Source organism: Cyprinus carpio, unplaced genomic scaffold (assembly GCF_018340385.1).
Source record: "Cyprinus carpio isolate SPL01 unplaced genomic scaffold, ASM1834038v1 S000000004, whole genome shotgun sequence".
NCBI lineage: Eukaryota > Metazoa > Chordata > Actinopteri > Cypriniformes > Cyprinidae > Cyprinus > Cyprinus carpio.
The window spans coordinates 379,898-403,328 of NW_024872757.1; the positions used below are offsets into that span (position 1 = coordinate 379,898).

Genomic DNA, 23,431 nt, shown 5'->3' on the forward strand with positions numbered 1-23,431 from the left:
AACATGTTTGATAATCTTTCGAAATGTTTTGTGATGTATTGCACATTGAATTGATTCCAGCTTCATCTTTTCTTCTGCAGGTTTTTGGGTCCTGCTGCAGATGAAGGCTGTCAGTATGTGACTGGAATTGTGGGTAAAAAGCCGTTACTCCTGAGAGAGCTGAATCTGAGTTTCCATAAACTAGGAGACACAGGAGTGAATCAGATCTCTGCTCTACTGCAGGATAAACACTGTACACTCAACACACTGAAGTGAGTTTTTTCATTGTTACAAGGACACTTTAAATTCTTGCTGCTGGGTGTTTTTTATGTGTCTTCGTCATCATCAGCAGTATTTGTCAACTGTCAGCTGAAACATACTGGTAAATATTCAGATTAAAACTGAAGTGTGTTTTCGCTTTATGCAGTCTGAAGAACAACTGTATCACAGAAGGAGGGTGTCATGTTCTGGCTGCAGCTCTAAATTCAAACCCTTCAAATCTGACAGAGCTGGATCTGAGTGAGAATAAACTAGGAAACCCAGGAATGAAGATCATCTTGACTCTGTTTGAAAATGTACAGTGTAGACTGGAAAAGCTCAAGTTAGTATTTTAAAAGTGTATCCCAATAATTACCCAGACTCTAGTGACCCACCACAGTTTCATAAATTTGAAAATATTTTACACTTCTCATCAGGACTGCACAATTAATAAAAAAAAACTCTAAATTGTGATATGGGTTAGTGCAGTTATCAAATCACAAAGGCTGCATTTTAAGTTAGAAGAGTAGAAGTTCTGAATGGCTGTTAAATAAAAATAAATAAATAAATGGCTGGTGAGCGAGTTATTTCAAGTTTATAATGTGAATTTGAAAGGTTCACCTAGTTTTGTAATTTCCAACATTTTTTTTTGGCAGATGATGTTAACAGATTTCACCCAGATTTGTACAACAAAGGTTTTATAACAGGGTTGGTACAAGGTGCTTGGATTTGACTTTTTGAAATGTAAGTCCTGGAAAACCCTTGAAAACAGCCATATTTTTGGGAAGGTACTTGAAAAATACTTGAATTGAGTGATTCTGAGAACGGAAACATTGATGAATTATGATGAATTCCATATTCCATATCACTGATAATCTTTGGTTTTCATGTTGCCACTGCTTTCTTTAAATTCAACCAGATATTTTCAATGAGAATTAAATCTGGAGACTGGAACAGGCCACTCAAGAACATTCTATGACTGAACCCTGAACCAAGCAGAAGTAGATTTGGATGTGTACTTTGGGATGACTGTCCTGCAGGAAAGTTCCATTGATCATCAGTTCAGTCTTTGCATCAAATGCATCACAATTCTTGTCAAAATGGCCTGATACTTCAAAGAATCCATGATGTCCTTCATACAGTCATGATTTCCACTTCCTGCTGCAGTAAAGCAACCCTATAACAGCACTGATCCACCTCCAAGTTTGACGATGGAGATTCTGTTCTTCTGCTTATGAGCTTTGTCTCTTTTGCAGCAGACATACCGCTGATCCATGGGTCCAAAAAGTTCCAGTTTGGTCACATCACTCCATAAAACATTCTTCCAGAGCTCCACAGGTCTACACAAATTAATTTTATCAAGTTCAAGTCTGCCTTTTGTTCTTCTTGATCAAGAGTGGTATTCAGCAAGATGTCTCAACATGAAGGGCCATACTTGTCTTGTGTTCTTCTTACACACTGCATTGAAATGGTTTTCCTTCTTTCATCCGGTCATCTTGCAAGTCTTTAGCTGTACCATTGCAGATTTTTCTCAGTTGCTCTGATTAAACATTTTATGATAGTGTCCTTTTCTTCAACACCCTCACAAGGTTTTCTGGTACAACACACTTTAAGCTAAGGTATAAGGCTGAGAGCTGTCTCTAGGAACTTTTAATGTCTTGGAAATCTTCATATAGCCTTAGACTTTCTTAATTAATACAGTTATTTATTCTCTATAGATTCTCTATAGCTTTTGCGAGATCTCTGTTGACTTTGCCATTTTTGTTACTTCAACACATGCAGGGATGTGACTTAAAAACAGCAATGTTGAATAGGGGTTGAATAATTATGACATAGCTGTATTATTAAATATCTTATAACTCAAAAATATTACATTATATGTTGACATTATGACTTTTAGTATACTAGTGAACTGTTATAGATTTTTATTTTATCCTGGATCTTCAGAAAAGCTTTGTATTTGTAAAGCACTGCATATATTGACATAATGACTTTTTGTATGCCAGTGACCAGTACTGTATTGTGTGAGGTGTTGATTGATTTTTTTTGTTTGTTTTGGTTATAATTGTGGAAAATGAAAATGAAAAAATTGCATTTGAAAAGAGTCCATTCAGGTCAAATTCCCGCAGTACATCTTTTTTATTTTCTTCATTCTAGAACATGTACTTGTGTGACAATCTGTGTAATAAGCATGATAATGTTCATCCAGCCAGTTGTTCTCGCAGAATAAACCCCGACAGGGTGATCAGCGAAGCAGGGGTCTTGTATCAGCCCTGAAGGGGTTTATTCTGCGAGAATAACTGGCTGGATGTACATTATCGTGCTTATTACACAGCTACTTGCCACATAAGTAAATAATTAGATGCAAAATATTGATTGGAGTTATTAATAAATATTTAAATACAAAGCATCCGTGAAGACAGCAGTTGTGAGCAAGCGGCAAATCCAAACTAAACGGAAAGGGTGCAGGCAAACCACTTATTACACAACATTTCACCACAAAATAATTAAGACAATAAAAGAATTAAGACGAACATGTTTTAAATCCTTACCGTTTGTTAGTTCTCTTATAATCCATTACAGCGTACAAAACAATCGTAGCAAAATGGCAGCAGCTGCATTTGTATGAAACGAGAGCGAGTCCCCGATACCAGGATGACATAATTAAACAATTGTACACCATTTTGAATCAAGTTTTAATATTTTATTAGCTAAACAAATGCAAAGCTTGCACCAAGAAAAAAAAATAGTTCAAGCAAGAGTACAGCGCCGACTGCTGTTACCCAGATAAGCCTCTGTTATTAGCTTTTACAGGTTGTTATCCAGGGATAACATACCTCAGAATGTTGTGACTGACCAATCAGAATCAAGTATTCCACAGAGCCGTGTAATAATGAAGAATAACATCTTTCTAATAGACTTCAGACTGCAGTATCACTGAAGAAGGTTATAAAGCTCTGTCTTCAGCTCTGAGCTCAAACCCTTCATACCTGATAGAGCTGGATCTCACAGGAAATGATCCTGGACCATCAGGAGATGAAGCAGCTCAGTGATTTACTACAGGATCCAAACTGTCAACTCAAGACTCTGAGGTGAGACCTGATGAAATAATGCATAAAATATGTCAGGAGAGGATCAGTGATAACACACACACACACACACACACATCTGAACCTGCAGTTCCTCTCATAATGAGGCAAATTACTGTTGCGATCAACACAGACTCATTAATAAAAACTATCCAGAGACGGTCTGAACCCAGAATCATGTTCTCTGTTAGTGGATCAGCAATCCCTGTTTTGGTGAATTCTGCTACATAATAATAGGAAGAGCCGGCATCAAAAGATCAACTAAATATATCACTAGATGAATGCTGTAGCTGTCACAAGCTAGTTATCTCTTTGCCTAACTTTCCTCATCTCCTGCTTAAAAGCCTGAAAGATCTTGAGATTTTTTGAGAATCATGATCTAGTGAGCTTTTTCCCCTGAGTTTCTTTAAAAAATTTTACTTTTGAACTTTTGTCTTTCTTAAAAATTTGTTATATTGAAAATGTTCAGCTGTTTAAACTTGAACTAGAGTTTTTTCATTACAAACAATGTTTGATGATCTTTAAAATGTTCCAAGCTCCCAGTTAAGTTTTACTTCATCTTCTCTTCTGCAGGTTTTTTTGAGTCCTGCTGCAGATGAAGGCTGTCCATTATGTGACTGGAAATGTGTGTGGTAAAAAACCCGGTACTACTCCTTACTCCTGAGAGCGTGAATCTGAGTGAACATGAACTAGGAGACACAGGAGTGAATCAGATCTCTGCTCTACTGCAGGATAAACACTGTACACTCAACACACTGATGTGAGTATCCTTAACATCATTTCACATGTTACAATGACTAGTAATGTTACAGTCGTCTATTTTAATTTCTCATTTGAGTCTGACCCCACGTTATAAAGCTTTGGAAGAGCCAGGACTTTGTTTTTAATATAACTTCTGATTATATTTGTCTGAAAGAAGAAATTCATATACAGGTGCATCTCAATAAATTAGAACTTGTGTATTAAATAAATTCAGTGCACACAGACTTGAAGTAATTTTTAAGTCTTTTGGTTCTTTTAATTTTTGTGAATGAGTTTGGCTCTCATGCGTGGGGAAAAACCAAAAACCCACCAATTAGCTACTAGCTCAACAAATTAGAATATGGTGACAGGATAATCAGCTGATCAACTGCAAAAACCTGCAAAGGTTTCCTGAGCCTTTCAAAATGGTCTTTCTCAGTTTGGTCTCTCTACCCTAAATGGTCTCTCTACCATAGTGAAACACTGGTTCACTAGGCTACACAATCATGGGGAAGACTGCTGAATCTGACAGTTTGTTCCAGAAGACAATCCTTGACAACCCTTCACAAGGAGGGTAAGCCACAACATTCATTGCCAAGAGAAGCTGGCTGTTCACAGAGTGCTGTCATCCAAGTATGTTAAGTAACAGAAAGTTGAGTGGAAGGTAAAACGTGGAAAGAAAAGAATGCACAACCATCCGAGAGAACTGCAAGCCTATGAGGATTGTCAAGCAAAATTGATTCAAGAAATTTTGAGTGAACTTCACAAGGAATGGACCGAGGCTGGGTCAAGGCATCAAGAGCCACCACACACAGACCGTGTCAAGGAATTTGGCTACAGTTGTCGTATTCCTCTTGTTAAGCCAATCCTGAACACAAGATAACGTCAGAGGCGTCTTATCGCGGCAAAGGAGGAAGAAGAACTGGACTGTTGCCCGTGGTCCAAAGTCCTCTTTTTTCAGATGGATGAGCAAGTTTTTGTATGCACTTTTGAAATTCCAGGTCCTAGAGTTGGAGGAAGGGTTGAGAAGATTCATAGCCCAAGTTAACTTGAAGTCCAGTGTTAAGTTCCACATTCTGTGTAACGTTTCTGTGATATGTCTGAGGCGCCGGCTTGTTCTGGAGCTGCTGGAGCAAGGCCTCGCTTGTGGCTTTTTGAAAGGATAACAGTGCGGTCAGTACAGATGTTGGTGAGGAAACAGCTGATCACTTTATCAATTGGAAAGCCTTCTCGGTAATCTTTAACATGTTTACCACTAAAAATCATTTGGGACTGAGTCTCTGTAAAATAAAAACAAATTAAATGCTGTTCTCAATTAGAATTGTTTTATTTTTTATTTGTTTATTGTACGCAAACAAAATTTGGCACTGTTGAAAACTGAAAGCATTCAATAATTCAGGATCAGATTATATGAAATATATTTGTAATTTTAAGAGGAGTGTTTTTGGTAATCTTGTGATTTATTTCTGATATTTTTCTTCTGGCTAGAAGAAGTCGGAAATGGCTGTTAAAATAAAATAATTAAAAAAAATGGCTGGTGACCAAAGGTTATTTTGAAGCTTATAACATTGAATTGGGAAGTTCACTTAATTTTACATTTACAGTAATTCCAATATTTTTTGGCAGTGGATGTTTAAAACAGATTCACCAGAACCGGTTGTGAACTAAACACGAAACTTAAAGCTCCCGTGTTGTAATTTCCACCAAATTAAGTGTTCCTGAGGACCTAAAACATTCGAAAGTAAAGAAAATTAAGCCAAAATATTACATATAGTAATATTACGTACTTCTTCAAAACTTAAAAACTTCTCTTACGCTGTTTGTTCTATAAGCATTGTAAGTATGGTTTTCGGTTTAAGTATTGTACTGGTAAAATACAAAATAACTGTGAATGATCAAATTAAACAAAAATTATTATTCCACAAATTAAAACTGTCATGCCAATCTCCAAATTGGTGGCTCAAAGTGGTAGCTAAAGGCTGCCTATTTGTGTAATTGTATGTAGATCTTAATTAGTTTGTTTTCTCTCTTCTACAGGTTAAACTGCATCAGTGCTTACAGATGAAAGGTTTGTGTGCGCTCTGGCATCAGCGGTTTTAATTCAAACCTCAGAGCGCTGGACCCCCTGAGCAGGAATCAAATAGGAGACTCTGGAGTTTTGTGACAGAAATCTCAGTCAGTCTGCTGAGAAATTCACAGAACACTAACAGATACTCAGAGAGTCCTGAATTTGGTTAATCTAAACATGAATCAATGTAAAGCTCAGCTTGTTCTGTAAACTGATGCTGTGTCACAAGGACATGTGGGTTCAGTGCTGTCGAACATTGATGTGTTTGTGTAGATAGTATTGATTAAAATATTGACAGGTTGAAATTGATTTTTTTTTTTTTTTTTAAACGGATGTGGACAATGTTCCATATCCTAATCGGATGTAATAAATGTTTTTATGTATATGCCTGTCATCTTTCAGTAGCCTATTTCAGGACGGCAGTTCAACTGCATAATGTTTCTCCTACCGTTGCTCATCACACTTCTATTCACCCCCCTTAGGCCTGCAAGCCATTTTGCTGAGGAGAACAACATTTTAATGAAAGACAGTTTTTCACAAAGGCGAATCATGTAAGTATTAGAGACCCACAGTTTGTTAATACACGTTTGAGTTATTGCTCGAGAATATCTAACAATTTGATGCATTATGATGAGTTAATTCAAAATTCGGCTCTATACTATTTGATCGTTCAATATTATCAAGGACCCTCAAAAAGTCAAATTTATGCGCAGAATCTTTTATATCTTTAAAATCAGCAATAAACGCCGTCCTGTAAGGGATGTTTAGACGCTTCTGTACACGTCTCTACTACAGTCTTGAAGCCCCTTCCAATCGCCTCTGAAAAGCTTCCAGATCAACGGATAACCTCTGTGGTGGTTTATCGACATTGGCCACCTGCTTTCTTTAAATTCAACCAGATATTTTCAATGAGGAATTAAAATCTGGAGACTGAACATGCCACTCTAAGAACTATTCTATGATGGACTCCTGAACCAAGCAGAAGTAATAATTTGGATGTGTGTTTCGGGATGACCTGTCCTGCTGCAGGAAAGTCGCATTTGATCATCAGCTTCCAGTCTTTGCACCCAAGGCCATCGCCACAATTTCTTGTCCAAATGAGTCCTGAACCTGATACTTCAAAGCACTCCATCGGAGATTGATCCATGTCAATACAGTCATGATTTCCCACTTCAAAGCTGCAGTTTAGCTACACGTTAATGATGCACAACCCCGCAATAACAGCACTGCATTCCCACCTCCAAGATTTGACGATATGCGAAGCAGTCAGCGTGTCTTTCAAGCGCTTGATGAATTCCTGTTCTCTTTTGCAGCAGACATACCGCGGATTCCATGGGTCCAAGAAAGTTTCCCGTTTGGTTCAACTCTCTCCATAATATCAACGATTCGCCAAACGAGAGCTTCACAGGTCTTAATACCACACTGGAATTTTATCACAGTTAAAAGGTCCTGTCGCCTATTTGTTCTTCTTGATCAAGTGAGGTGGATTTATCAGCAACGATGTCTCAACATGAAATCTCCATACTTTGTGCTAAGTGTCTTACTATACACACTGCAATCGAATTGGATTTTCCTTCTTTCATCTGCGCTCATCCTTTTGTTGCAAGTCATTGTAGCAATTGTAGCATTGATGATTCAGTTTTATCCTCAGTTGCATATCTAGTTAAAAATTGTAGAGATCTTGTCTGTTTTACTTCAACAACACTATCCAACAGGATTTAATGGTATAACAACACACTTTAAAGCTAAGGAATAAGGCTGAGCTGGTTTTGGGTCCTAAGGACTTTTAATTCCTTGGAATTTCAAATCCCTTAGACTTTCTAAAGTATACAGGTTATTTATTCCTTAAGATTCTCTTTAAGCTTTTTGCGAGATCTCTGGTTGACTTTGCCATTTTTTTGTGCTACTTCAGCCCATGCAGGAATGTGACTCTAAAAACAGCAATGTTGAATAGGGGGTGAATAATTATGACATAGCATCTGTTAACTAAGATTCTTATAACTCAAAAATATTAGAATTATCATGAGGAAATTATGACTTTTAGTCTTCTCGTGCAACTAGTCTAGATGCACTTTTTATTTTTATTCATGGTCTCTTCCAGAAAAGTTCTGTATTTGTAAAGTACTGCAGCCCCTGAGGGGTGATTAATTTTGATTGGAGCAGCTGTAGGTTAGAATTGTGGAAAATGAAAATGGAAACATTGCATTTGTTAGTAGTTTACGTGTCACCAGTATCTAACCTTACCCCAGGCTTACGTGTGAAAAGAGTCCATTCAGGTCCAAATTCTCCGCAGTACATCTTTTTTAAATTTTTCTTCATTCTAGAACATGTGCTTGTGTGACAATCTGTGTAAAAGGCAGGGATAAATGTACATCCAGCCGGTTGTTTTCGCAGAATAAAACCCCGACCGGGTGATCAGCGAAAGCAGTGGCCTTGTCTCAGCCTGAAGGGGTTTATTTCTGCGATAATAACCGGCTGGGATGTACCTATCGTGCTTATTACACAGCGTACTTGACCCATAAGTAAATAATTAGATGCCAAAATATTGGATTTGAAGTTTGACATAATATTGAACGCAAAGCTTCCGGTGAAGACAGCAGTTTGTTAGCAAGCGGAAAATTCAAAAACTAAACGGCACAAACTGATTGCAGGTACCGCACGGCCCTGAGGCGGCGGTACGCGCCCCAAGGCCGTATTACCCAAGTTTGGATATTTCTACCTACTGTATTTGTTCAAATGATCTTGCTTTGCTGGGAGATTAAACAAAACCACGGCGCTGTTCAGAGAACCGTGTTGCTTCAAGCGCGCTGGGTCCTGTTTAGTTGAGAGCACAGTGGCCTTCTCCATTCAGTACTGCTTGCTTTTTTCCATGATTTCGGTGAGGACATTATAACATTCACCTGAGTTATAAAGGGAGGTGTTGTCACCATATATGTTTATTGGAGCAGTTTCTGGAATGCAAATGACCCATGAACCATCGTTGTTTTAAGTCTCGAATCTAGGCACGATGCGTCAGATCCAGATCAATGGAATCATCAATGTGTTCTTCAGGAGTGAATCATATCTCGGCTCTACTGCAGGAATAACCAAACTGTCTACACTCTACACACTGATGTACAACAGTATTTCAATGTTACAAGGACCATTTTAACTTCTTGGCTGCTGTGGTGTTTTTTGGTTTCTTAGTATAAGAGATTGCTGACACTGAAAAAAAAAATCGTGAATTTGTAATGTGGTTGTCCCGTAATCATCATCATCTTCGATCAGCAGCAGTATTTTGTCCAAGGCTGTCAGCTAAAACCATACTGGTAACTATTCAATTTAAAATGAAGTGTTTTTCCTCTTTTATGCAGGTCTGAAGACCAACTGTATCACAGAAGAGGTGTCATGTTCTGGACCTGGAAGCTCTAAATTCAAACCCTTCAAATCTGACAGAGCAGGATCTGAGTGAGATTAAACTAGGAAACCCCAGGAATGAAGATCATCTTGACTCTGTTTGAAAATGTACAGGTAGACTGTGAAATCTGAAGTAAGTATTTTAAAAGTGTATCCCATTAATTCTCTACTCTGTGACCCACCCCAGTTTTCATAGATTTTGAAAATATTTTACACGTCTCATCAGGACTGCACAATTAATCAAAATAAACTTGCCAATTGTGATATGGTTTAGGCAGGTTATCAAATCAGAAAAGGCTCAATACATCTCTGTTCTTCAACCAGCACCTCCAAACATTTAGCATCAGCACACTGGAGAAGAAGCACTGTGTCTTTAAAAATTCACGTTTGTTCCATTCTTTTTAGTGAACTTTTGATTAGATTCAACTGTTGAAGGGCTATGAACATCAGAATAGAGTACAGATGACAAATCCGGTGTGTAATGTCTTGTGGAGATGTCTGAGTCGCAGCGCTTGTCTCTGGAGCTGCGGAGACAAGGCCCTTGATTTGGCTTTTTTAAAGGATAACAGTGGAGTTCAGTACACAGATGTTATGTGGAGGAAACAGCTGATCACTTTATCAATTGACAGCCTCTCCGTTAATCGTTTAACAATGTTTACACCACTAAACATTTCATTTTGGACTGAGGCTATATTTGGAAATAAAAACAAATTAAAAGAATTTGTTTATTTTTTGTTTATTTGTATCTCCAAACAAAATTTGACTGTTGGAAAACTGAAAGCATTCAGTAATTCAGAATCAGATTTAATATGAAATAATATTTTTAATTTTAAGATGTGTTTTTGGTAATCTTGAATTTATTTCGAATATTTTTCTTCTGGCTAAAGAAGTTCTGATATGGCTGTTTACAAAAAAGCGAAATATTTAAAAAAAAAAAATGGTCTGCGTGAACGAGGTTATTTGAGCTTATAACATGAATTTGGAAGTTTCACTTAATTTTACATTTAAGTAATTTCCCAATATTCTTTTGGCAGATGATGTTAACAGATTTCAACACCAGAAAGCCTGTTTTTGAACTAAAAACACAGAAAACTTAAAGCTCATCACCGTGTAATTTTCCACCCAAAATAAAAGTATGAGGACAAACATTTGAAAGTAAAGAAATTAAGACCAAAAATATTACAATAGTAATATCATTACTTCCTTCAAAACTTAAATTCATTCTCTACGCTGTTTTGTTCGGGATAGCATTGTAAGTGGTGGGGTTTAGGCTTGAAGTATTGTACTGTAAAATACAAAAATACTGTAATGAGCCAATTAAAAAAAGTTATTTCACAGATGTGATTGTCAGCAAATCTTCATATTGGTGGATAAAAGTAGTATTCTAAAGCTGCTATTTGTGGTAATTGTATGGTATATCTTAATTAGTTTGTGTTCTCCGTCTTCTACAGGTTAAACGGGCATCCGTTATTTACAGAATGAAGGTTGTTGCTTGCTACTGGCATCAGCGTTCTACAATTCAAACCTCAGAGAGCCTGAGATCTGAGCAGGAATCGAATAAGGGACTCCTGGAGGTGGACAGAAATCTCCAGTCTGCTGAGGAAATTCACAGACACTACAGATACTCAGGTCTGAATTTGGTTAATTCTAAACATGAATCAATGTAAAGCTCCAGCTGCTCTGTAAAAATGATGCTGTGTCACAAGGAATGGTTCAGTGATGTGAAATTTGGTGTGGTTGGTTGTGATACACTTATAAAATATTGACAAACAGATTGATGTTTTGAAGTGATGGGAAATGTAATATCCTAATGGTGTAATACATTTAGTTTTATTCATTCTTTCTTAGACTTCAGACTGCATGTATCAGTGAAGAAGGTTTATAAAAGCTCTGTCTTCAGCTCTGAGATCAAACCCTTCACAACTGATAGAGCTGGATCTCACAGGAAATGATCCTGGACCATCAGGGAGTGAAGCAGCTCAGTGATTTACTACAGGATGGACTCTGTTCATTAAAGACCATCAGGTAAAAATAAATTAAAATGATTTAAATAATAATCTGTATGAAAATAGATACTGGGGTCAAAAGCACCATTGTTGACTAGGAAGGACATGAAGTGGAATAAAAGGGGTCCTATTATACTCTTTTTACAAAGTCTTGATTTTATTTGGGGGTGTACTAGAACAGGCTCTCTCATGCTAGGTCAGGGATAGGCAACTCCGGTCCTGGAGGGCCCAATATCCTGCAGAGTTTAGCTTCAGCCCTCATAAAAAACTCACCTGCCTGTATCTATCTAGTAATCCCGAAAACACTGATTGCCTTGTTCAGGTGGTGTTTAATTAGGGTTGGAGCTAAACTCTGCCAGGACAGGGCCCTCCAGGACGAAGTTGCCTATCCCTGTCCTAGGTTGTTCAAAAAACACCATTATTTTTCACATATTTCACATTATTACAACACCTCTCTCCCCAGTCTGGCTTGAACGTTTTTAATAGTTCCTGTATCAATGAAAGGAAGGCCCGCCTTCTGAAATACATAAATGTGCTGTGATTGGTTTAGCTGGGCCATTTGTGTGGTTGTGATTGACAGCACTCGGGAGCCTGGTCGGGAAATGTCATGCCCTTACCTGACTGCGAGCTACAGTTTTTAAATATTGCGTCAAAATCAAATCAATTTAAGTGCGGTTTAAACCCGGATGATTGTAATGCGGGCAGCTGTGGCTTAATGGTTAGAGATGTGGACTTGTATCCTGAAGGTCACTGGCAGGAGTTGTAGGTGGGAGGGAGTGAATGAACAGAGCTCTCTTCCACCCTCAATACCCACGTCTGAAGTGCCCTTGAGCAAGGCACTGAACCCCCAGCTGCTCCCCGGGTGCTGGATATATAGCTGCCCACTGCTCCGGGTGTGTGTTCACGGTGTGTCACTTCTCACTGCTGTGTGTGTGCACTTGGATGGGTTAAATACAGAGCACCAATTCCGAGTATGGGCTACCATACTTGACAAATGTCACGACTTTCACTTTCACTTTCTAAGTTTGTCTGCTTTGGCAAAGATTTTTTTTATGCTCAAACAGCAAAACATTACAGACTAACTAAAGCTGAAAAAGTCAAAAAGCATAATAGCACCCCTTTAAATAACAGTTCAGAGAAATTCAACAGACACGCAACAGAAATTTGTGGCAAAATGATCTGAAAATCCTTATGTGCTTCGTGTAGGTTTTGAAAAAGTCCTGCTGCAGAGGAAGCGTGTGAGTATCTCACTGGAGTTCTGGGTAAAAGTCCATTATTACTGAAAGAACTGGATCTGAGTGAAGATAAATTAGGAGATCTGGATGGAGAGAAAACTCTCTGCTCTTTTGATGGACTCTTCACAGCAAACTGGAGAAAATGTAATGTGAGTGAACTGATTTATTACACTGAAACCTCTTTGATTATTCATTATTAAAGACTGTCAGTCACATTTGTGATTCAGATATGAAGAGCTGGTGATCTGATGTGTGTTGAATATGTGCTGAATAATAATAATCAAGCATGGTGGTAGTTCAGACAGACCACGTCAGTCAAGCTCACACCAATCCAGCTCTTGACACTTATCACAGCGCTTCATTTAATTCTATTCTTTCAGCATCTCTTCTATCCGCATCGCTGCTCACAATCAAACTCCCTCCTTCAACCCCAACACTAACAGTATGCAATATAACTGTAATAAATACACTTGAGGAAAAGTGTCCTGACTGAAATGCTGTTTTTGTGTTCAGACTGAATAACTGTGAGCTGACAGAGAAAAGCTGTTCGTTCTAGCTACTGTTCTCTCCTCCAAAACCATCCTGAAAGAGATGAACCTGAACAAACAGTCGTCTGCTGGCCCTCAGGAGTCAAAGAGATCTGCTGAGGGACTGAAGAACCCTGTGTGTGTGAGCTGAAGATACTGAAGTGAGTACATTTCACCAGCAGCCGCACTCAGCACCACAGCTATACCTGGAATATTATTACTTTATCTGTACACCTCCAGTAGTAAAAATAATTGAACCATACCATAATACTAATAATAACATATTGTTTTTGTTGTAGACAGTGATTTTCATTCACTAAACCTTGTGTAGACAAACAAAAGTCATTATTATCTTCACAACAATATAAAAATAGATACAACGTGTTCACAATTATATATTTTTTAGGTTAGTAGGGTTAAAAAATTAACGAGGGCTTTGGGCAAAAATGGCATATCAAATTCACAGTAAGGGGGCAAAATATTTTATTTAGACCTGCTGATCTTATATCAGATTTTATTTTTATGTGTTTCCTAAAAAGCATGTAGCATTTTAACCCAATCACCCACATTTCTGTTGAGCATATGAATGTAGTGGAGAATCCAGAAGTGTTTAGATTAGGCAGCGCTGGAAATACCAGAGTTTTGTTCAGTGCACGATACACACTCACTGACTCATCAACCAAAGAAACAAAAACAAAAAGTGCTGATACAATGCAAACAAGATTCTTTTGCAGTCCAGACAGCTTCATTGGTTACAATGTTTTTGCAAGAGGACATAACTCACACTAGTCACTGATGACAATAAAGTGTTGTTTTTTTTGCAAGAGGACATAACTTTGTAATTGATTAATTGATCTTGATCTTCTATAATATGATTGTGCAGTGGATGATTAGATGAATTTGAACCCAATTCTTACTTTCAATTCACAATTTATTTTTTGTAGACTTTCAGACTGCAGTATCAGTGAAGAAGGTTATAAAGCTCTGTCTTCAGCTCTGAGATCAAAACCCTTCACACCTGATAGAGCTGGATCTCACAGGAAATGATCCTGGACCATCAGGAGTGAAGCAGCTCAGTGATTTTACTACAGGATCCAAACTGTCAACTCAAGACTCTGAGGTGAGACCTGATGAAATAATGCTAAATAAATGATACACATGTGAATTATTTATATAAATGTTCAAAGATGAAAGATGAGATGCTGCAGCTGCTGTTGTTTTGATGATAAATGTCAGCACAGTTTAGTTGTGTATAAAGTTACAGCTTAATCAGACATGTTTGGGTCACTAGAATGTGCTGGTGTTCAGTAGTTTGGTTCCTCAATAATTAACATTTATGAGTGTGTTATTGTGGACATTACTCGTGAAAAATATTCAGTGTGATTTATTATCCTGATTGTTTAAATGTTACTGAATGCACTGTACATTAATTTCCATCAAGCTCAGATTCATAACACTGTAGATCTACTACAGCAGATCTATCACAGACCACAAACATGTGATGTGTGTCAGGAGAGGATCAGTGATAACACACACACACACACACACACACACACACCTGTCTGAACCTGCAGTTCCTCTCATAATGAGCAGAATTACTGTTGCATCAACACAGACATCAGTTAAATAAAACTATCCAGAGATGGTCCTGAACCCAGATCATGTTCTCTGTTAGTGGATCAGCAATCCAGTGTTTGGTGAATTCTGCTACATAATAATAGGAAGAGCCGGTGTTCTTTCGATGTAGCATACTTTGTCAGAATAGCATACAGGAAGTTGAGTTTTATGGGGGTATGCTGTTTTGATAGCCCCTGATTTAATAAAAATACAGTTTATTAAATTAAACTCCACCAATTTCACTGCTGTGGCTGCGCATTAACCAAAGGTATCCCATTCTGATGGGTATGGTGTTCCGTCAGAACACGGCATCAATAAGATCAACTAAATATATCACTATGAATGCTTAGCTGTCTCAAGCTAGTTATCTCTTTGTTAACTTTCCTCATCTCCTGCTTAAAAGCCAGAAAGGTCTTCAGGATTTTTTGATTCATGATCTAGTGAGCTTTTGCCCCTGAGTTTCTTTTAAATAATTTACTTTTGACTTTTGTCTTTATTTGAAATATTGTATATTTAAATGTTCAACTGTTTTAAACTTGAACTAGAGCTTTTCATTACAAACAATGTTTGATAATATTTAAATGTTTGTGATGTAATGCACACTGAATTGATTCCAGCTTCATCTTCTCTTCTGCAGGTTTTTGGGTCCTGCTTCAGATGAAGGCTGTCAGTATGTGACTGGAATTGTGGGTAAAAACCCGTTACTCCTGAGAGTGCTGAATCTGAGTGAATATAAACTAGGAGAGACACAGGAGTTAATCAGATCTCTGCTCTACTGCAGGATAAACACTGTACACTCAACACACTGATGTGAGTATCTTACATCATTTCACATGTTACATGACTAGTAATGTTACAGTCGTCTATTTTAATTCTCATTTGAGTCGGACACCCACGAAACCAGGACATTTTTTAATATAACTCTGATTATATTTGTCTGAAAGAAGAAATTCATATACATCTAGGATGGCTTGAGGGTGAGTAAAATCATGGGGTGATTTTCATTTTTGGGTGAACTGAAGCACGCAGGGGTTGGAGAAAATAATGTGAACACATTAGAAATAGCCATCGTTTGTCTTTAATACAGCTTCTAACCTTCTTAGAATAGATTCAGACAACTTTTGAATAGACTTCAGTTAAATTTAGTCTCTAACTTCTGCTGTGACTGCTGAATGTGATCATGTTTACTGACTACAAACTGAGGATTGAAAGACAATTTAAAAACATTGACCACCAACCAGTAACACCTCCCTCACAGATGAACTGAAGCCCTTTAATGCTTGCTTTGATCGTATAAAACACAGAAGCACATCAAAGCTGAGCCCCACACGAACGACCTGCCTCTCTCTTTTTTAACCAGTGAGGTGTGCTTCTACCTGAGCAGGTGAATGCAAAGAAAGTGTCTGACCCTGATGGTCTTCCTGACCGAGTGCTCAGGGGTCTGCACAGAACAGCTGGCTGATGTCTTCACACACATTTTCAAGCTCTACTTGGTCCCCACCTGCTTCAATTTATATTTATTTATATTTAAATTCATAAATAAAGTTTCATTTGCACTTCTGGTTAGATGCTGGTCAGATCTCATTAGCCCCGTTTTCACTGTTGGGCTAAAGTGTGCATGCTACTGCAAGCCAGGGCAGTCTGGTTTTCACTGTAGGGCTTCCTCGGGGTCAACGGTCAGGGTGTTTTTGCCCGATGAAAACCCTTGGGCCAAAGCGTGGCCAACTGTGGCTAGAGGAGTTTTAGGTTAGAGGAGGTTATGAATGAAGGTTGGGTTTCTCTGCGTCTGGAGAGCATCAGTGCCGAGGATCATATCATAAAGTTAAAGACATGAATAATAATAGCTCAGAACTCACTTTCAGACAGCAGCTTTCAGAGTGTTTGAAATAACTTCTGTTTGAGATCTGATGTGGATTGTGATCACCATACAAGGCTGAAATATTTATAAGCAATAAAGACTATGCACACTAGCCATTAACATTACCATAGTAAACATGGTAAGACCGCTTGAAGAAATCAGACGTCAGCTTCTCGTTCAGGTGATCACAGTAGTATATTATTTAGTAACATGTTTTATCTGTCCTAAGTCTTGTCTTGTCTATGCTCTGCGTATGTCAAAAAAAGAAGCCTAATAATGGTGTTTGTTTGGGAGCTCCCTCTGCTACTCAGGTTGTATTTTTGATGTAAAAATATAGAAATGATGATTGCTTCTAAATGTGATATATACTGTGACTTCAAAAAACAGAAACAGACTCGACTGAATAAGTAGGGAATGTTCTCTTTCTTCTGTGAAATAATGGTTTTATACCTTTCTTTATTTCTGTGTGACTAATTTTCAGTCCTGTGTAATAATTTTTAGCTCTTTTCTTTTAAAGAGGGGAATTGAATCTAAAGATTCGAATTGATTTAATTGAGCTGATTCCAAATTTATTTAGTTTAAACTTCATCAACGGTTCGTCCAGCAAACGGTAAATTCAGTATATCTTAAACAGAGAGGTGGAAAGTAACGAATTTCATTTACTCGCGTTACTGTAATTGAGTAGCTTTTTTGTGTACTTCTACTTTTTAAAGTAATTTTTAAAATCTGTAATTTTACTTTTACTTAAGTATATTTTGTTTGAAGTATTGTACTTCGCTACATTTTAAAACACATTAATTACTGAATAAAAAAAAATCGCTCCCTGGAAACTACGTCAGTAAATAATGGGCAGGAGAGCAAACTGGCGCTAAAATTACAAGAAAGATGCAGACGGACAAAACAGGCGTTAGTGGTGCAGACACCGCTGAAAACGAAACCCCGTCATATTCTGAAGTTGAACTCGAAGGAAATGAAGTGAACCCCTGGCCATATTTATGCTTTATTGTGCAGTGTAAGCTGTGCTTGCCTAGGGAGACCAAACTAGCAGCTTATAAAATCTCGACAAGACATTGCAAGCATGTAGAGGTAAGCTAAATAACTGTTGCATTGGTGGTTAAAATGAAGCTTTGACATTTTAGCAAGAGGTTTTGCACAAACTAGCCAAAAAGACAGTTGTGCGAAGTGTGCGATAATATCATAATTGTTGTTTTAACGATGTGCGCGCGCATTTATAGTGCGTTCTTGTAAAATGCATTTAGAATGATCACAAAATTGAATATATACGGGCAGAAAACTTACGTATTTATTTCATTTCATATAGTAAATCAAAATCACACAAAGAATGCCGTCTTTTCCTCCCAAAAACCATGATTACATATATACATATATATATATATATATATACAGGTCAGTAAACAAGTTAATTAAGAGACTTGCATTTTAGACACCATATTGCCTGTTTTTGCTCTATTTCTAGAACAAAAAAATAATTCCAAACACATCCACCAAAGCACAGTTCTGCGTCTCTGAGGAATGACAGTGTTTCGTTCCTGAATGAATCAACCGTTTAAATGATTCGGTTCAGTCACAATGACTCACTTATTAACAGTGACTTGCTGACACATACTGGCCATTTTAATTTCACATTTAAAGTATCTTTTGATTTTTTTTTTTTTTTTTAATAATTAATTTCTTATAATTTCAAATGAGTATTCAACATTTTATGTCTTGTATATCAAAACATTATTCATGCATTTGTAACTGCAGGTTAAATGCATTCTTGTCCTGCATTAAACAGTGTGTAAATACATCTAAATGCCACTTCCGATGATGCTTCTGCATTTCCTCTGCATTGAAAAGATGAGTTTGTTGATACTGATTTTGCCTGGTAACAGCCCAAATATCTATCGACAGGGTCCCTACACCTGATAAATTCATTCATTATGATCAATGTATCTCTTATTATTGTAAAACATTGATGTTTTTGGATTTAAATCTTTAACAAAGCATGCAAACAAACGTCTGCTTTTATCATGTTTGTTTTGTGATCGCGCTGGTTCCAGTGACTTATCTATTATTAGTTTTCTGATAACTTCTTTGTTGGTGAAATGATGGAGTTGCGTGACGTTGTTCCAGAGAGGCGTGTAAAGGGCAGACGGCTTACTCTGAACAATGGCAAAGTTGAATTTTATCTATTCTAGTCACTGGTATGTAACCTTTTTTTTTTTTGTAACTGTTCATAACTGCTCTCAATTTAATGTAAAATCTCTAATTAAAGGGCACCTGTTATGCAAAATCCACTTTTACATGCTGTTTGGACATACATATGTGTTGGCAGAGTGTGAGCACAACCACCGTACATTGATAAAAATCCATCCACTCCTTGTTTTTTAATCTCCATTAAATCAAATCAGTCTCATTAACAGAGGTGGGTAGTAACGAGTTACATTTACTTGAGTACATTTTTTTGGGTAACTAATACTTTTGGAGTATATTTAAAGATGTGTACTTTTACTCTTACTTAAGTAAATTTTTGGTAAAAAAACTGTCCTTTCACTTCGTTACTGTGTAACGCTCCTCTCGTTACTTTATCTTAATGCAATATAAGTTATAAATGCTTCAGTTTATTCCAAACGCCATCTACTTTTCTCTGGGCAGTGAGCGATGTCCATTCGTGAATGATTCATTCTTTTGAGTCAATTCTGTTCAAAGGCTTGACCAAACCAGTGAATTGATTCGTGAATCAGTTTGAATGATTCGTTCAGTTCCTGCCGCGCGCGCTGAGCGTCTGAAGCGGTTCACTCAGAGTTGTAACAGAAAGTTTAAGAACATCAAGAGCGTTGAAGACGTGGCTTTGGATCTGCACTGAATTGAAAGCAAATCTGCAAAGGCTATTGTTTGCTAGCGATGAAGATCTTTATTAGATGAACACCACGTGTGCTGTCTATGGTTCAACAGGTATAACTTAGGCTACATTCGATTACAGTACACAATGCCACCAGTTGCGTATGGGACACCCCCGCAGCCCCCGCGGTGCGTGGGGGCCCCGGCCTTTTGTGGGGCCCCGTTGCAGGACACTCTAAAAGGCAGCGCTTCAAGGCACTGCAAAAGACGTGAGACATGAGTGCAAAGGTAGTGAGGCAGCGCTTCAAGGCACTGCAAAAGATGCATGTGCAGAGCTACATATGATTTAAGCAGGGATTAAAAATGAGAGAGAGAGAGAAAAAATCGGTTCACTCCGAGCAGAATCAGTATTTTACCGGTTTCTGTTCATGCATTTCTCTGTATTATAACCGTTCTGAAACCAGTTTGAGTAGAAAAAAAATGGTTATCTTCATTTCGTTATAGCGTCAAAAAACACGAAGAGAGTCTTTGCCTAAATTGCGCTTAGTCATAGCCAGCATAATCTTTTCTAGATTTTGGCCAGATGTTTTAAACGAAAAAAAACAACCGGTCAAAGCTTTAAAGACATTAAAGCATTTTTATAAGATATTTAAAATGTTTGCTGCATGGAAAAAAAAAAACGCGACTTGTATAAAATGTGTTTTGAGAGAAAAAAAAATATATTGCATTTTATTATGACATTCAGAAATAATGTAATTTTAAATACCGGAAAATCTAAATGTTTACCAACATTATAAACACAGGCTATTTTATTCCCTTCTCTCCACAACAAATCCTCTGTATTTAAGCTATATAAACGTCAAGCCCAAAAACAAATTTATTTAAAGGAAAACTGAAGCCTACCTTTCGTTCGGCACAAATCCAAATGTTTCTATATTCGCAACATATTTGGATGCTGAAATAATATTTATTACATATAGGTTTTACACTTAGCTCGCATTAAATCATCATCCTTCACAAAGGAAAGGTGGTGGTGTTTTTATGTTGAAGCAAAGGGCGGACTATTTCAATTGAGCATTGTAACTTTTATATGTTTCTTTGTATGTGTTTTGTTTTTGATAATAAACAGACTGCGATGTCAAGGGAGCAAAAATGTTGTGTGCGCACATGAGGCGCCAGTGCCATCACTGCATTGTTTTCCCAACCGTTAATTGTAATTTAGTCAGATACCAACGCTGGTTGGTCATACAAGCAATACATCATTCATCACTGTAAAGCCTTGGCAAAATAATAATAATGATGATAATAATAATAAAGAAAGAAAGAATGAAAAGAAAACTGTAAACTTTTGCAAAATAGAGAACGGCTTTCCGCCTCATAGTGATCGTTAGATCGCGTCAACAATGAATAGAAACTCAGCACAATTTTTTTCCCTTTCGTTTCGTAAATTTGATAATGATTTAAGTGAAATATATTTATATGTTTTTGTGCCCTGGTCCGCCGCTGCTCTTCTCTGTAATGGCAAACGCTTTTGTGATTCACTGATGACTTGTCACCAGATATTTTGTCATGCAATTAATCGTTCGTTCTCGAAATTGAAAGTGATCAAGACATTTCTCCGGTGCACAATGTTACAAGAAAGAAGACCCCCCAGTTTAGCTCTAAGTGTTAGGATTCCCCACGCTCACAACATTGACAATAAGCTGCCGTCAAGACTTTGCGCACCAAAATGCTCGGAGAGCAGAAGGATAGAGATTTTGCTTGTTTGTGGTTGTCAGTTACTAAAAAGAATAAACAAGTTAATTGCAAAAGTTGGTAAATGTATAGTTAATTTTCTCAAAATGCAGCACATATTCCTTTAATTTATTTTACTCCTATGGTTTTTTTTTTACTACTGTTCATATACTGAAAGACTTTTGCTTGTATAGGTTTTTTTTTTTTTTTTTTTTTTAAACAGTTAGCGAGTCTTATGTAGGACAGTGTTTGAACTGATACATGTTGGCCATTAGCAACGCAATGATAATTTACCACATTCATGACTGATCAATCAGTTATGTAAATGGAGAGACGGACTCATAGTGTACTTGAAGCAGGTGTGCACAATAACTTTTCGTACATGACATCACTGCTGGTGGGAGGGGCCCATCTCGTTCTTTGTGGGGGGGCCTTTAAGATGTGCGGTACGCCACTGGATACCACTATGACATTAGTTTGTTGTACGTGTAACTTATAACAGAGGGGAGCCAAGTTGAATGCAGCTTCCAAAAGACATAAAAATAGCAGATTAATATTTTCTATATTTGATACAATCACACCGACATGAGAAGGTTCAGCGAGTCTATCATCAGCTGCTAAATTCAGATCTGCGTTCGCTGAGCCAGAGACAGACGCGTTTTTACAGCACTGCGCATTATAACCAATCACACAAGATTCTGGTGAGCTTATGAATGCAATGACCAATCAAAGGTGTTCAGTTGAGTCATCGGTAAAATACAGGCGCTTCCTTTACACGCTCGCGGACTGAATAACTCTTTCTGGAGAATTCTCTCGTCAGAAACAAGCAAAGTGTGTAAATAAGATATTGATTTCACAGTGTTAACAGCTTCAGTGATTTTAAAGGGAGTTTTTGAGAGTGATTGAACTCTAGACTGTCAGTGAAAATGTTCTTTGATAATGAAAATGTTCTTTGCTCTCTTTCTGTACAATGAAAGATTAGTAGCCGTTTTTTATATCACATTAACTTTCATTGTTAAATTCACATTTAATATAAAGTCAGTCGTATTAAAAATATGTTATGACATGACACCCATATCTGTTACTTAAGTAAACAGACAGGTTTTTATGCATAATTAATAGATTACGTTATTAGGCTACTTTGACCATCGCATATTATCTAACATAATCTATGAAGGTGAGAATCGAGATATTTCATGATATAGTTCATGCGTCTGGGAATGTTTCTAATAAAAATGAAAAAAATAAAAAATAAATAATGCTTGCCAAAATGCTGTTGTGGCTGCTGTGTCACATGACAAAATTAGGAATTATGTGACAGAAATAAAAAGTTGAAAGATTTTCAAACTTTGTTGCATTTCTATCAAGAATCAGGACAAATTGTACATAAATCATGAGAAGTGTCAATTATTTGATTAAATGAACAACTTATTTGTTTTTCTGTTTTAAAGACCAAATTGTGGAAAATTATTAAATGTATTCAGACACTCTTCCTCTGTTTTTTTCTTTTATCAAGACATTGTGACTTTATTAAATAGTTTTCTTCTATCTTCTTTCTCTCAATGTAGATTAAGCTTCTGTGGTTTGACAGATGAAGGTTGTTCTGCTGTGACTTCAGCTCTGAAATCAAACCCATCACACCTGAGAGAACTGGACCTGAGCAGGAATGAACTACTAGGAGACTCTGGAGTGAAAAACCTCAGTGATCTACTGATGAACACACAATTCAAGCTGGAGAAACTAGAGTAAGTATCATTCTATTGTATTTGTTGACTGTAAACTACAATTTTAAAACGTCTTGAAGTAAATTTTGATTTATAAACAGAATTTTCTTGAAAATCTATTTTTAATGTTATTGTAAAGTGGTTCTATAGTTGATCCTGTATCTTAATTACATTACAAATCACAACCTTTTTTTTTTTTTTGGTCTGACTAAAGATTCTTCAGACTTGAAATGTAACTAATATCCTCAAATCCTAGTTTTGTTTTTGTTTTAGTTTATGGCTGTATAATCATTAACTTATATTGTTTTCAGGTTTTGGCAACATTTTATTATTGCACTGTATGTTGTTAAGTCAT

The 23,431-nt window shown here is 37.1% G+C and overlaps 1 long non-coding RNA gene across 1 annotated transcript; it reads left to right on the plus strand.

Moving 5' to 3' along the window:
• The first annotated feature begins 194 nt into the window (after positions 1 to 194).
• On the plus strand, positions 195 to 23,023 carry LOC122142566. Its single transcript, XR_006158684.1, has 2 exons — positions 195 to 251; positions 22,921 to 23,023. It is a non-coding gene; the product is annotated as an uncharacterized LOC122142566 (long non-coding RNA).
• Positions 23,024 to 23,431: the final 408 nt, after the last annotated feature.